We start from the raw sequence: 16,300 nt of genomic DNA, 5'->3' as shown, positions 1-16,300 counted from the left end.
GAAATAACAACCAAGGGTATGTTGCTCCAAAACCCTATTCTTAGAACAACCCTCGTCCACAACAACACAGCCAACCCTGGAGAAACCCTAATCCCAATCCCAACTCTAACCCAAACCAAGGGCAATTTCAGTTACAGAATCAGTACCAACCTCAAACCCAAAACCTTAGATGCTTCCATTGCAACTAGGAGGGTCACTTTCGGAGTAAATGCCCTCAACTTGTTGCATCTGGAAGCTCTGGATATGGAGGACGGAATTAGTACCAAAACAAACCAACTGGGTTTAGCAACCAATTCAAAGGTCAGAATCAACCCCGTATTGGCTGGAACCAACAACAGTCTCGCCCACCTCAGAGCACGAATCAAAGGGACAGATCTAGTCCAATGCAAGAAGGGTGTTTGCACTACAGGAAACGGAAGAGGAGATGGACCCTTCAGTAATTCAAGGTACCCTCATTTTTTATACCACATGCGTATAAACATTATTTAATTCCAGAGTTTCGCACTCATTCATATCTGCCACATGTGTATCTGCACTAGGATTAGAAACTGAACCCCTAAAGACGACTATGCATGTGACCTCACCATTAGGGGGTAAGATTTTAGTTGTACTAATCTGTAAAGGGTGCGAACTGGAAGTATCGGATTTGCGGTTAACATGCAACTTACGAGTAATCGAAATGACGGACTTTGACATCATACTCGGGATGGACTGGCTGACTGCACATCGAGCTATCATAGACTGTCATCGAAAGATGGTGACAGCTTTTTCGCCAGATGGAACGTGTTTCAAGTTTAAGGGAGATAAATAAGACCCATCTACACCCAACGCGCACAAAACGAAGTGGCATAGAAAGCTTTTCGGATGGTTAGCGAGCCTTATGTTGGAAGAAATGGATTGATTGGAGTTGGGCCTTCCTCACATCATTTGCGAATACGAGGACGTGTTTCCCGAGGAATTACCAGGATTACCGCCGCCAAGGGAAATGGATTTCACCATCAAGTTACAGCCCGGTATGGCCCCAATTTCTATGGCCCTGTATCGGATGGCTCCAGCAGAGTTACAAGAGTTGAAAACACAGCTTCAAGAACTCTTAGAAAAGGGTTTTATCCGACCCAGTACTTCACCATGAGGAGCCCTTGCCCTATTTGTCAAGAAGAAAGAGGGAACACTCCGACTTTGTATCAACTACCATCAACTCAACAAGGTCACAATCAAGAACCGATACCCACTAGCGAGAATAGATGACTTGTTCGACCAACTGAGAGGGTCGACTTGTTTCTCGAAGATTGATCTAAGGTCTAGATATCACCAATTGCGAATTCGAGATTGTGATATACCTAAGACGGCGTTCCGCACACGTTACGGACATTACGAGTTCGTAGTCATGCCGTTCGGTCTAACCAATGCTCTTGCAGTTTTCATGTGTCTGATGAACTAGATTTTCACGTTGTACTTGGACAAATTTGTGGTAGTGTTCATCAATTACATCCTTGTATACTCTCCAACGGAGAAAGAACACAAAGACCACTTGAGAATTGTCCTGCAAGTACTTAGAGACAATTATTTGTATGCAAAGGCCAGCAATTGCGAATTTTGGATGAAAGAAGTCAAATTCCTTGGACACGTGGTGTCAGATAAAGGAATTTCAGTCAACAACATGAAGGTAGAAGCGATCATGGACTGGAAAAGACTTTCTACGGTGTGTTCGTGATTAGAAGTTTCTTAGGATTAGCCGGTTATTACAGAAGATTCATTCAAGATTTCTCCATCTTGGTAAAACCATTGACGCGACTAACCCAAAAAAGGGTTAAGTTCGAATGGAACGAAGCATGTGAGAAGTCGTTCTAAGAACTTAAGAGGAGATTAACCAGCGCACCTATATTGATCATTCCCGAACGAGACGTAGGGTATACAGTGTATTGCGACGCATCCAAAGATGGATTGGGAGTTGTACTCATGTAAAATGAAAAATTCGTTGCTTACGGATCTCGACAATTGAGGCCGCATGAAAGGAACTATCCAACTCACGATTTGGATCCGGCAGCAGTAGTATTCGCCCTAAAGTTTTGGCGACATTATCTATACGGAGAGCAGTTCAAGGTGTTCACAGACCACAAGAGTTTGAAATACTTGTTTACTCAAAAGGAGCTAAACATGAGGCAAAGGAGATGGATGGAATACTTGGAGGATTACAACTTCACGATGTCCTATCATCCAGGAAAGGCGAACGTAGTCACTGATGCGCCGAGTCGCAAGAACCAAGGACAAGTGACTAGTTTAGCTATGAGAAAATGGAAGATGATGGAAGACCTTAACGGATTTAAGCTGCAGCCAACCGTAGAAGGCGCCAACGCTTGTCTTTTCGCCATGGTCGCAACCTCAGCCTTACACCGAGAAATTCTTTTAGCCCAAACCTTTGAACAAGAATGTGATTTCATCAGATACCAACTCTCAATTGGAAAAGCAACAGCCAGGTGGGAAATCCACGCTGACAAGAGCTTTCGTTTCCAAGGAAGAATTTTTGTACCAAACATCAGTACCCTCCGGGAAGCAGTACTTAAGGAATTCCACCATTCCAATTTCGCCGTCCACCCAGAGAGCACCAAGATATACCAAGACCTCCGCCGATAATACTAGTGGGCTGGAATCAAGAAGGACGTGGCCAAATACGTTTCAACATGCCTCACCTGCCAACAAGTAAAAGCGGAACATCAGAAGCCCGGTGGGACCCTACAACCCTTGCCTATACCTGGATGGAAGTGGGAACATATCACCATGGATTTTGTGATAGGACTGCCTAAGTCTCCGCAATCAAACACCGCCATTTGGGTGATAGTCGACCATTTGACTAAATCCGCCCACTTCTTACCAATCTGGATGACGGACTCAATGGACACTCTCAGCAGACTCTTCATTCGAGAAATCGTGCGGTTACACGGTGTACTCGTATCCATCGTATGTGATCGTGATTCACGATTCTATCGAACTTTTAAAATAGCCTACAGAAGGCATTAGGAACCGATCTTCGTCTCAGCACTGCATTCCACCCACAAACGAACGGACAATCCCAAAGAACGATCCAAATCTTAGAAGACATGCTCCGTGCCTATGTACTGGACTTTAAGGGCGTGTTTGATAACCCTCTTGGAGGGAGGGATTGGGATTGAGAAGGTGATACGATTGTTAATTCTTTGTTTGGTTGGCATTTGTGGATGGGGATTAGTTATCCCATGGGATTGTTAATCCCCCAAAATGGGGGTATTAGCAATACCATGGGGGGGGGGGGGGTGGGTGGTGTTACTACGAATCCCATCCCCATGGGATTGTGCAAGACTAGTTTAAAAACCCATCTCAATCCCAATCCCAATCCTAATCCTAGCCAAAACAAACATGTTATTTACAATCTCACCTCATTCTCAATTTCAATCCCAATCCTAATCCTATGCAAAACAAACATGAATGAATGATTCATCCCCTCATTAATAATCCGACCTCATTCTTAATCCCAATCCTAATCCCACCTCATTACGAATCCCTCCAAAACGAAATCTGCAATCAAACACGCCATAAGGGAAGTTGGGAACGACGTCTACCTCTAGTCGAGTTTGCCTACAACATCTATCAATCCAGCATAGAGATGGCACCATACGAAACCTTGTACGGACGACCCTGCCGATTGCCAGTTTGTTGGACTGAATTGGAAGAAGCAAGCTTACTAGGACCAGAGTTAGTCCGAGAGACAACAGAGAAGATCCAAACCATTCGCCAATGACTTCTGGCCGCACAGAGCCGACAAAAGAGTTTTGCTAACAAAAGGACTAGACTGTTGACCTTTCAAGTGGGAGAACATGTGTTTTTAAAGATCAGACTACGAAAAGGAGTTATCCAGTTTGGGAAGAAAGGGAAACTGTCACCACGTTACATTGGACCCTTTGAAATCCTTGAGAAGATTGGAGAAGTGGTATACCGCCTGGCACTGCCGCCACAGCTGGACCGAATTCACACATGTCTATGCTCCGGAAGTACATATCGCATCCTTCCCACATCATCAACTGGGAAAACGTCGAACTTAACGGGGACGTCACTCTTGAGGAACAGCTCGTAGAGATCCAGGACTATAGTAAGAAGTGCATTCGAGGCAAAACCATTCAACTTGTTCAAAACCTTTGGCGACATCGAGGAATTGAGAAATCAACTTGGGAATGAGTGGATACTATGCGCGCCAACTATCCGAATTTGTTTCCACCTAAAGGTACACCCTAATTTCGAGGACGAAATTTTGTTAAGGGGGATAGGTTGTAACAACCCGTATTTTTTTTTATCATTGATAATATTATTAACAAGTATCATTAATAATAATAATAATATTCTTTTCCTTAATATATGTACAAATATATTTATTTTTCAATTTTGCATGCTGTTATATACATGCATGCAATATTTTCTTTTTCCTACACACTTGCATGCATGCATACACCACTCCACCTCCCTTACCTCACTCTCCTGCAGTCTCTCTCCCTCCCCTCACTCTCCTACAGTCTCTCTCCCTCCCACAACTCACTCTCTCTCCAGCCATTACTCCCTCCATTCCTTCTCTTCCAAGAAAATCAAAATTCATCCCCTATTGCCCAAAACAAAAAAATTTCATCACCACCAAGCCAATCCGAATTCAATCCGTTCATATATATTCCATGCCTCCTCTCTAATCCCAAATTCGGCCCCAATTCATCCATTCCAAATCCCATGAACCCAATTCTATTAGATTTGATCTTATTCTCCTCCATCAAAATTCTCCTATAAATACCCACCACTTCGACCCACGAGCACACCCCTACACCCTCCACACTCCTCTGAGAAAGAACCAAGAGAAAAACAGAAGGAAACGAAGCTCCAATCCATGGAGTTTTAGAGAGAGAAAGAAAGAGAGAAATAAGTGGATTTCATAGTTACGACCCACCGAAACCCAAATCGACCATCCCAATAACTTTCTACAACTCCTAGAATCACCAAACATCATTCAATTCGGTCCCAAGATCCCCCATCCATCAAAACCGAAGTCTTCTTCCTCAAGGATCAAAGTTCGATTTTGAACCAATTCGATCAAACCAAGGTATTATAATCCTATCCAACTTTTCTCTAAGTATAGTTAAGTGTTTTTAAGCTTAACGCCAAGCCCCAAATAGACCCATGCATCAAAACCATGACAAAAAATGAAAAAAATGAAAACTGGACGCGACCTTGCGACCGCAACCTTCGGGCCGCAACAACCAGAGTCGAGTTCGCGGCTAACTGCTTCACCGCAAGGTTGACAAAGTCAAACCTGGCGGCCAGGGCTCCCATTGCAAACTTGATTCGATTTTATTAAAGATCGTACGAAACGATTTTGCAACCTTTCGAACAACGTTTTTGACACCCGAACTATTTTTCTTAGACTTCTCACACCTCAAAGATCATACCTTGTTAATATCATATTTTTTTATTTTTTTAATCTATTTATTAATTATTTACTTGTTTTCATTCAAAAGTTTACATACGAAAAATCTTTACGATCTTATAAATCATGTTATTGATGTCCGAGTAAATTTTTTTATACTCTTTACATTCCGAAGACGAAACCTTGTTAACCTCAACATATTTTATTAAATAATTTATTATCCATTTATTCTACTTTCGATAACTTTTGTTAATATCGTTACTTAAAATAATCTCGCGACCCTCCGAACCCAACTTTTTATACTCAAACATATTGTGTAGGACCTTTAGGACTCCTATTAAGGTCATGTTAATTTTTCTAACACTTTTAGTTATTTAACGTATATAATTAGTTATTAACCAATCCAATTTCTTAAAAATAATTAATGCGAGCCTAAATTTTTTTTTACTTTATTAAAACTTTTATTAAGATAAAAGTTTCTTCCTTCATTAAACATCTTGGCCATACAAGACTAAGGACAACGGCCCATTCATAAAAAGTTTGTGATTGCATTGCTTGTTATTGTTTTAATTATTATATTGCACTGATACTTGATTTGAATGCTAGATTGGACTCTAGAGACATGGGGTGATATGCAAATAGAACTCACATAGACGATGCTAAGTTAAAGGAAAAATGGTAAAGTTTTGGAGTTGTGAGATTGATGATTTGATTTGGACTATTGCAATGGTACGCCATGAGAAGTTTCAAAGGGTAATCGTGCCCCTTGCTATGGTTTTAAATGAATTCATGCTAAGTACATAACTTAGGTGTACTCATTTAGGACCCCGTGTGCAAGACAAGAAAGGGGGGATTTTCCCATGACATGGTCATAGTTAGTGGATATGGGAGGAAAAGATCTTGTGGAGAAGATCTTAGATTTCACTTAGGTTAAAGGGGAATTTTTATGCCGGCCCAAAAACTTAGGCTCGGTCTTCATTTAGTCCTGTACAATTATTTGTATTTTTTATTCCAATCTTGCCCCTTCACGCGCATCAGCGCACAGAACTAGAGAGCATCTAGTATAGAAAAATTATCCAATGCTCCATGAGCACTGGTGCACCATTAAAACATTGTTTAAATTTCAAAAAGTCATATCTTTTGTTGTAGATATTCATTTTTTAAAAAAAATTATATTTTTGGAACCTACTCGACGATATCTACTAAACAAGATCCATATTGAATATGAAATTATGAAAGATTAAAAAAATACCATTTGCTATGAGAAAATTCTATGAGAACTATTTCTATGAGAATTGTCTATGAGAATTATTTCTATGAGAATTGTCCCTATGAAAGCTGTTTCGGACAAAAATACTCTTAGTTATATGAACTGGCTATGAGAACTGTCAATTCTCATAGTCAGTTCTATGAGAACTGCCAATTTTCATAGTCACTTCTATGAGAATTGGCTATGAGAAGTGACTGTTCTCATAGAGAACTAGCTTTGTGAACTGGTTATGAGAACTGGACTATGTGAACTGGCTATGTGAACTGAAAAATACACAGTTCACATAGTCTTACCACACACTAAAATACACTGTTTTCATAAAATATATATAGTTTCGCTTAATGGTGCAATATGCATCATGCTGCAACCTTTTGATGATCCCATGTGCTTTTCAATTGTTCTTACAAGTAAGTATTTTTGCCGATTTGACTTTTAAAACTTTAACATGTGTTCCTTCATCTTTTATTTGACATGAATTACCAAAACAAGGCCAAAAATCATCCAAAAAGTCTTCATTGGATGCTAGAGGTTGTCAAAGGTTTGGAGCCTTACGCTACTGGCATTCCCATTTGAAGCTACTAGTTAGCTGGGTCACACTCCTCATTTTCGTGAAAATTAGTTATTCATCCAATGGGCCTGATGTCGAAGGTACAGTCAAATTCTCATAGTCAGTTCTATGAGAACTGCTAGTTTTCATAGTTACTTCTATGAGAATTGGCTATGAGAAGTGACTGTTCTCATAGAGAATTAGCTTTGTGAACTGGTTATGAGAACTAGACTATGTGAACTGAAAAATACATAGTTCACATAGTCTTACCACACACTAAAATACATAGTTTTTATAAAATATATATAGTTCTCATAGAAAATATATGGTTCTAATAGACAGTTCTCATAGATAATACACAGTTCTCATAGAAAAATACACAATTCTCATAGACAGTTCTCATGAATAACACACAGTTCTCATAGAAAAATACACAATTTTCATAAAAAATACACACACGAAAAAAAATTGAACAAAAACAAAAAGGTAATCAAAATCAAATATATAGTTATAAATGATCTAAGGGGAACTGTGTATACAGTTCTCATGAAAAATATACAGTTCTCATAGAAAATAGACAATTCTCATAAACAGTTCTCATAGAAAAATACACAATTCTCATAGAAAATACACTATTCTCATAAACAGTTATCATGAAAAATATACAGTTCTTATAGAAAATAGACAATTCTTATAGAAAAATACACAATTCTCATAGAAAATACACAATTCTTATAGAAAAATATACAGTTCTCATAGAAAATACATAGTTCTCAAAGACAGTTTTCATGAACAATACACAGTTCTCATAGAAAATACACACGCGAACAAAAATTGAACAAAAAAAAAAAATCAAAATCAAACGTGTGTAATCATTTTTTGCGTACTAGAGATAACTTGTCCATGCGATAACAAGTGCAGAGACTAATACCCCAAATTGGAAATAAATTTCCCTCTGAATTACAAGCATTCACCAAATTGGCATGCTTTAAAATGCTCGTGATCAAGTACCTGTGCATTCACGAAAGTCATCTTTACAGAGCAACCTGTTCTTGGCCAAACGACTCGAGCCGCGAGTTCTTCCAAATCTCGTATGCGTCCGTCACTTTGCTGATGAATCCGAGCCCTTTGAGAGCACCCTGAGTGCTAGAACTCGTCAGTCGTCCGACTGAGTTTCGCTTTTATTCTTCGAGCGTCATGGGCGAAACCGGCGGCGGCTGACGGATATTCACGCCACAATAATTTCCTCTGAATTCTGCATGAGGCCAAGAGACTCCTCGCTACCAAGCCGCCACCGCCGGCAACCATTTCTTCTCAGGTGGGTGGAGTAATAGGATTTGAATTTACGGCTGTAATTTGATCTACTTGAGCTGCTTCCGAATGACGATAGAAGATGGAGGATCGAAGAAGGTGAAGATGAGGTGCCGCGTTCTCGACGACAGGAAGGAAGCCGTGGTGGTTGGAGTTGTTGCAGGGGATTTCGCTGAGGCGAATGGTGGAGGAGAGAGTGAGAGCGCTTTGGTTCAGTAACTGGAAGAAATATGCGAGTTTAGGAGGTTTTCAGATTGGGGTCGGGGCATAAAAGACATTCAGCAACATAACCGAACCTAGATTGGTTCAGTAATAATATTCAGGGTTGGGATAAAACCAAACCTAAAAACTAGGGTTGGCATCTAATTTTCTATAGGTTAAATGATAGTAACAAACCGGTTTATGTGTAAAATCTCTGCTTGACTTCTTCGATTCAATATTATCTTGTTACCTGCTCGTTGTAAAATAAGAGGGGTAGTTGGGTTGGATTATTCTACTGGTCGGGTGAACTCTATCACTCAGGTACGGATTGCCTGACATCTGTGCCAGATTTTGCAGAAAATCAAGAAGAGTCACAGAACGTTGAAGGAGAGCAGTACTATGCAGAGGAGAATCCAGAGGTGAGAGTCGAGCTAGAGTATGCTTGGAACCCGTATCAAGCCTAGAAGTCAGCTCTGTGTTTTGTCTATTTCATTACCACAAAAACTATTTTTTTTTTGTATTTTCACATTGGTTTGTAATAAATGAATCTTTATGTTGAATTATCTGTTTTGGATTTCGAACCTTAATTTAGCAAATTTTACAGAAATTAATATTTAATGCCTTCGATTTTATTTTCAAAAATCAAGGCGTTAGATAACCCACCAAAGTGGACTATGCTCAGCCAAAAGCTAGCCCAAAGAAGACCCAAAACCAACACACTACACAGCTGGAACCCTATCGAACTGCCGTCAGCCACCGCCTCCAACCTGAATTAGACAACAACAACCACCAAACAAGGCCGGAACACATCCTCCAAGCATCACCAAGTTACCGCAGACCCACCCCCTAGAGGAAACGAACCGGCGTCCATCACCCACTGTCACAGAAGCTCACCTTAGCCGTTAGGCGAGAACCGCGACCACCCAGCAGCGATCACAGCGGCAGGCCAACGCCATCCAGTCACCCACCACCACACGACCCCCAGTAGACAAGCGATGGTGGTTGTTCAAACCTTAAGGTTGGAAAAAAACAGTAGAATACTAATAAAATTGGGAGAACTCAAATAAAAAACAAGTAGTGGAGTGATTAAAGAATAAAGCAATATATCTGTTGGGGGAATGCCAAGAGAAACCCAAGCCAAGCTTTGTACACAGTTTCTCCCAGTTGAAGCTTTGATCGATTTAGAGTAGGAGGATAAAAAAGAATGACAACTAATCCTATGAAATTTCAAGGGGCATTTTCATAAAGCAAGTGGTGTAGTAGAAGGCAATTAAGTCATGCAATAAAAGGTACACCTTAAGTTTTGGCAAAAACAAAAAGGGCTTTGACATTATCAACTCCCTTCTTTTAACAACTTAAGGGCTAATTTGGTCTAACTTTGATGTTATTCTTTTTCATTGTCTCTTGCTTCATCTTATTTTGTGTTGTTGGACTTCTAATCATTTTGTTAGATTTATTATTCATCTTGACGACCTGAATTTAAGAGATAAAAGTAGTATGACAAAAAAAAATCACTTAGAAATTGTGTCTTTATAGTGTTCTTGTGGTGAATTTAAGTGAAGTTTTTTTAACTTTTTTTTTTATCGTCGAACTTTTTTTTTAAACTTGGGGCCATATTTTTATACCTTTCGGATTCTTCCTATCGGAATGAAAGATCAATGGGACAAAGATAAGAAGCTTAAAAAAAACCCCAGTAAAGATCTATGTATAATCAAAGATTCTACTCACATAACAATTCAAACACAATAATTTACACAACCTCTCACATATATGTGGGGTCCACACATAATAGTGTGTGTAGAGCCCACATGCATGTGAGAGGTTGTGTAAGTTGTTACGTGAGTATCACCCTTGTCTTTGGGGAAAAAAATTACTAATAATTTACGTCAAACTCACCCTTTAAAGTGTCTTTGTCACCCGATTTTGGGGCAGAAAAAGGTGTCCACCTCTCATTCTTCGCTTCACTATATATGTACTACCTATTAGGTTGACTTGCCTTGAGTTGAGTACTTTCCAAGGTGATCACTTCACTTGTCCATATCCATATTTAAATGCTAGCTAGCTAGCTCTATATGGGTACGTAGTTTGATTCTTGAGCGATCGACTCGATTGGTGCACATGTGCTGTACTCTCACGAAACCCAGCGAATCGAAGAAATATGCATGATGTCAATGAGAAAAGGTGGAGTACTTGGTGGCTTTGTTTGGTTAATTGGAGAAATAGGATAATGATTGGAAAAAGAAATAAGGTAATGATTGAAAAACTAAACTAAAACTAAACTACAATGTGAACCGAACACAACCCATATATTTTTATCTTTCCAACAAAACACAAGAAGTTTCAAAATTGTTCTCATAAATATTATACGTGTACGTCAATTGTGTTTTTTACTACGGAATATAATGTAACACAAATTGCAAATTATTATTGTCTTTACTTTAAACACCAACGCGACAAATCGTTAACTAATGCGGAAATGATATGAATAAGTTCTCCATGTGCCATAGCGCTATGCAAATGAAATGAGGACATGTAGTACATCCACGTATTGACATACCGACATGCTTCCATTTATTAAAAGAAGGAAAAATATAGTTGACGGTGAGTTTGGTGCTATCATTTCTAGTTTTGTGTTTTTGGTAGCGTTGTTTCATCCATTTCTGAAAATTTGAAAACTTAATCTATGTTTTTGATGAATATGAAAACAAAAAAGATGTTTGCATGTTTTTTTGTTTCGATACATTGGAAAAGCGAAGAGGGAGAGGGGGGAACAATTTTTCATCCATGGGACTTGATTAAATGACTATTATGTCCTTCTAGGGTTAATTCTCTTTGTTATTTCCATGGAGGTAGTAGTAGTACATACATGTCTTTTGGCAGAAGTCAAACCACCCTCACCGGCTTGGCAATGATAAGAGTCCGAATTGGATGAATAATATTGCCCCTCACTCTAATTGCTTTTGTCATCTTATGGCCCTGACACTAACCCACTCTAACCTTAACCATGGTTACCGTTACCCTTTAAAAAATAGGAATAAAGAGAGTGGGTTTAATAGATCGATCAAGTAGAGAATTTGACTAAAATTATTTCTCATCTCCACTATAATTTACCAAGTTCCACCGGATTTTTCTCCATTTTTTGTTTGCCGAGTTCAATCGAAAAGTGGTCAGATTTCTCTTTTCCCTTGGATAGGCAATAATCACTCATTTTTTAATTGGGTTTAACAGGTTTTCAAAAAAGACACAACAATTTTTATTTCTACCCTGGAAAACAGAACATAAAATCAATTCTACATTCGAAAACATAGAACAAAAAGTACCATAAAATAAATTATAAATTTTAAGTTTCGGACAGTAAAAAAAAAAAAACAGTCCTTTGTATTTGTTTTCCAAGGCAGTAGTAATCCGGTGGTGCATGTTACCGGGTCATATTTTGTTTGGGAAGATGAATACAGTACTTGTTTTGGAGTACAGTTTTGTGGGTTTTTCCTCCTGGAATGATAAAGTTAGTTCTGCCGTTTGGCTTTCAGAGGTAGTGCACGTTGGGTAAATTAACTGAAACTGCTAAAGTTTGGTTTCTACAACAGTTTAATGTTGGAAAAAAAAAAAGTAAGAAAAAGAATTACCAACCATAATAGTGGAACTAACCACCCGTAGAGTTAGAGGTAGTTCGGCAAAATAAGCCAAATGTTTTTTTTTGTACTTATTCACAAAAATTTTGCCTTTATTAGTTTTTCGTTGATTTTTTTGCGAATTATTGTTTCTTCATAACGAGAGGAATCTAAAAAGTAAAAAATTATGATCATAACCCAATTGTTTTGAATAAAGACGATAAAATTAGCTTATTGGCTTATTTTTATCTTTATTCAAAAATATTTGGGTTGTAATCTTAATTTTTTATTTGTTAGATTCGTCTTGTCATGAAAAAGCAATAATCCTTAACAAATTAACAAAAAACTAACAATGCATTTTTTTTTTGAATAGGAATATAAAAAATAAAAAAAAAGCCATTTGACTTATTTTGCCAAATGACCCCTTAAGCGATCATCGTCCATTCAACTTGAAACAGATCGGACCCAATTATGTTCATTTTAGGGAAAATGACGGCCCATGACATGTTTTGATAATTAATACAGTACCTGCCAAGGATATGCTGAGAATATTTGTTAATACTGAAAATGTCCTTGGCGGGCATTAATTATCAAAACACGTCCTGACCGTCATTTTAATTAGGGTGATTTACAGGCCGGTCCATATTTTGGACCCAATACACGGAGAACTCCTGCCCATTTTCAAAATGCATGCATAAGGATTGACGAAGAATTACTTCCGAGATTACCCCGCCTCCTCTACCATTCGGTCCATTCCATTCCTCCCGCGTCAGCGCCATCATTAAGCAACTCCAGCACGATCGCGGACCTCGCGTACTCGTCCATCATCCTCCTCACCCCTTCCGACACCATCTCCACCAGCGCTGACAGCGGTAGCTCCTCGAGCTCCCTGCAGGTGGCGGTTGCATACGCGGTCAGCACCACGTTCCTGGTGTATGATTTGGGCAGCAGTGGATCCTGATGAGCACATAATATTGACACTTACAGGCCCCAATATCATATGTTGCTAGTTATTAAATGTGCTTAGTTGAGTACTTCTATTATCTTTCTGATAATTATGTTATATTGTTTAATTTGCAGGAAAATATGAGAATAATAACTTTTACAGCCGTTAAAATTACAAGTATTGAACGGTCCGGAAATAGAGTACATTGTTGGCATTGGAGCTTGACATATATAATTTCAAGGCAAATGATGGTCGAAATAGTTCCAAGTCATGGGGCCGGCCAGCTTACCCGTTGCCTTTATTCACTATGGCCAATTGGATTTTATAATGCCGCGCCAGCAGCCTCACCGGATTTTGCGTTTTCTTTGAGAAGAGAAATGTTCGCGGAGGTCAGGCGGAAGATCTTGAAGTCGAGGTAGTGGTCCTGGGCGAAGTCGAAGACCAGGGGAGGGGTTTGGTCGTGGCTGGGGGTGAGGAACTGGAGCTTGAGGAGCTCGGTGTGGGGGAAGGTGACCTGAGGCGGAGATCGGGCGGCCAAGAGACGGCGGTTGTTGCACAGGGCAATGGCCAGGTAGGGTTCGTTGGATGCTTGGGAGGCTAGGTTTTCTAGGAAGATTTTGAAGCTTATGTCGTCGATTGTTGCGTGGTTGGTTGATATCCCCAGTGCAAAGCCACCACACTTGAACGATGTCACTTGTAAAAAACAGGCCGGAAAAGCAATGCGAATTTGTCTCTGGCCAGAAAAAGTTGCCGAAAGAAACACTGCAAATTTGTGAAAGTCGCTGGAAAGCACTGTGAATTTGTAAAAGTCGCCGAAAAAAGCATTGCGAATTTGTTGAAGTCGCCGGAAAAAGTACTGTGAATTTGTGAAAAGTCGCCAGAAAAGCACTGCGAATTTGTCTTCGGCCGGTGAAAGTAGCCGGAAAAAGTAATGCGAATTTGTGAAAGTCACCGGAAAAGCACTACGAATTTGTGAATGTCGCCGGAAAAAGCGCTACGAATTTGTTGAAGTCGCCGGAAAAAGCATTGCGAATTTGTGGTTGCTGGCTGATGAGCACCTAATATTGTAGATGTTTGGTGCGCCTAATCCCGTTTTATGTCATTTGTTCTATGTTTATTTGCCGTTTTTAGTGATTTTGCGCGTAAGGTTTTTCGTTGAACTTTTCAGGTAATACGCGAATAAGAGGGTTTGTTTGGTGTTTTGAACAACCCTTGAGGGCAAGCGAGTAGGCGAGGCCTTGAAGAACTCAGTCGACGGGGCTTAAGGATGAAGAACCGGAGAAGCCAGCACGCTATGAGCCGTCGGGTGGCAAAAAAGAGGCTTGAGGAACTTGACCTGCCAGGAAGCATAATCGTATCGATACGGTTCCTGGAGTATCGATACGGTTTCAAAACAGAGAGAAATCCAGCCTTCAGCGTATTGATACGGATTTCAGCGTATCGATACGGTTCTGCGTGTATCGATACGGGCCGTCTACGGGGAATCCTGGGTTTCAGAGAGACAGCTCAGTATCGATACGGCTCTGGAGTATCGATACAAGAGGCTTACCGACTTACTTTTTGACAGCTTTTAACTTTCCATAAGTGGCAAGTTTCCACTTTTGGCTGTATTTTGAATATTTTGGAGGAGATAGAGAGTCTCGTTGTATAAATAGGACCACCTCTCTCCCTCCTTTACTACCTAGTCCATTAATTTCTTAGTTTGTACTCCATTAATGTCTCTTTAAGTTTTCAAGTTTAATTTCCAAAGAACTCAAGTAAGTCATTCTTGTGTGTTAATTTCCTGTTTATTAAAGTTGTAGCTACGAATCAGATCTTTCCTAATATCAAGTTTGTTCCTGTTTTCATCGGTGATAAATCATGTCTTGTTTTTATGCTTTGGTTTATTCTTTAGCTATGAGTGAGTAGTTACTTGGTTAAGTCTCGGGGTAATCTTTCCCGAGAACTTAGGTGGTTATTTGGTTCTCAAACCTTTAGGCTGAAAAGCATGATTTTTCAGAATAGAGTTTAACTTGCATTTTTGGTCTAAACAAAGGGGTGTTAACTCCTTGGTAAGGTGCTTAGTCAAGCGGTCTTGGCAAGCGGCTCGCCGAGGGCTCGTGGCCTCCTATGTGTTCGATAAATTTTAAAAACAAGTTGGCTCACCTCCGTTTAATCACATCTTTCAATAAACGTAGTCATTAAAGCTAAATCCTCCGGGCTAGAGCGCGCAGTCGTGATTCTCGCCTGAGTTATAATCGAGAACCGGTAACGGCCTTAGTCAAGGGTTAGACGATCCCTAGACTTGCCTCTTTTAAGTTCATTAAGAAAATTTCTAGTCTTGTTTCTTTTTAACATTTCCATCGTTTAAAGAAAAACCAAGTTGGCCGTTTTAAACGCCACAATCCGTCATAAAACCTTCAATCCGAATTAAGCTATATTCGATTCTTTATGGGAAAGATCCCGGACTTCCGGATATTATGCTATCGACGACCTAGCCTTACGCTTGGAGTTTCCAACCTTATATTTGAAGGCAAGGTCGGGAGTTAAGCATTTTTGCCGGAGGTGGTTGTGGGGTGGAGGTGGGAGATGATGGTTCTATTTAGTAAATGGTGAAAGGGTAATCTTCATCATGAGATTGTACTTGGAGGTAAATAAAAATTTAATCATTCTTAATGGAAATTAAGTCTTGGTTTTCTAGTCCCACAGGTAATTTGTTACATGTTTTGATAATTAATACTCGCTAAGGATATGCTGAAAATGCTCTTGACGGATATTAATTATCAAAATACGTCATGACCGTCATTTTCTCTTAAAATTACTACAAGCCCAATCATATTTCTCATGACTTGATTCACAGGCCTATTTAAGACCCAAACCATCTCTATGTAGACCAAAAACCTTCATAACTCATTACCATCCCAACCCATGGGTTCTTCTACATGTATACACCTGTAAAAGCACCATACCCACTCTTATACACACCACCTGCACCCAC

This window comes from Rhododendron vialii, chromosome 1a (assembly GCF_030253575.1).
Source record: "Rhododendron vialii isolate Sample 1 chromosome 1a, ASM3025357v1".
NCBI lineage: Eukaryota > Viridiplantae > Streptophyta > Magnoliopsida > Ericales > Ericaceae > Rhododendron > Rhododendron vialii.
Note: the sequence above shows the minus strand (reverse complement) of the source record.